The following is an 856-nucleotide window of genomic DNA, read 5'->3' as shown; positions in this document are numbered from 1 at the left end:
CCCTAATACTACTGGTAGTACACCTAACACCTAGGCTGACTGATACTCTGTATATGCCATTGGCTATCTAAGAATACCAATACCTGACATGTGAACACTCCACCTTGTGTATGGTCAGTAGTTCTACAATGATGATCACCTGAATGGCCATGTGTACTCCTAGTACTAATGGGGATATCTCTGTGAGATGTATGATACCACATTAGCCATGCCTCAAATAGGCTGAGCACATAACTAGTTACATTGTCACCATGTATGACTGTTAAGGGACCTAACGACAGAGGATCAGGAGTTCAACTGATGACTAGAACTGACACTGGTTGCATGTAAGGCTGATGTGCTGTACTTGATACTAGACTGGGTAGACTGAGCCGCTATAACTGTTAAGGGACCTAACGACTGAGGATCAGGAGTTCAACTGGTTAACTTTTACTAGGACTTATATACGCTATAGTCCTACACTGAACTTAGAGTTGTAGACTGAGCTGCTATATCTGATAGCGGTTTGAGAGAGTATACTGGTTGAAGCAAGGCTTCAGACTATGACTGGAATAGACAACTGAGTCTATTACTCAGGGACACTGTGAAGTGTATGGTAGGACAAGAGGACAAAACTAAAGTACAGTAGCGGAAGTAGTGCTACTTAAATAGAGTAGAGCGAATAGAGTTTAATAAGTATGAAAAACTGAGTTTGGATCAGTGATGTACATGAGACAGGTGTCACTGGGTTGTATCAGTGATGGAGATGAGTGTTAAGGGACCTAACAACTGAGGATCAGGAGTTCAACTGGTTAACTATTACTAGGACTTATACATGCTATAGTCCTATGCCAATACTTAGAGTGCAAACTGAGCC

The sequence above is a fragment of the Fibroporia radiculosa genome, assembly GCF_000313525.1.
Source record: "Fibroporia radiculosa TFFH 294 genomic supercontigs, scaffold58118, whole genome shotgun sequence".
Lineage (NCBI taxonomy): Eukaryota > Fungi > Basidiomycota > Agaricomycetes > Polyporales > Fibroporiaceae > Fibroporia > Fibroporia radiculosa.
The sequence above is the reverse complement of the archived record's forward strand: the minus strand, read 5'-3'. Positions refer to the sequence as shown.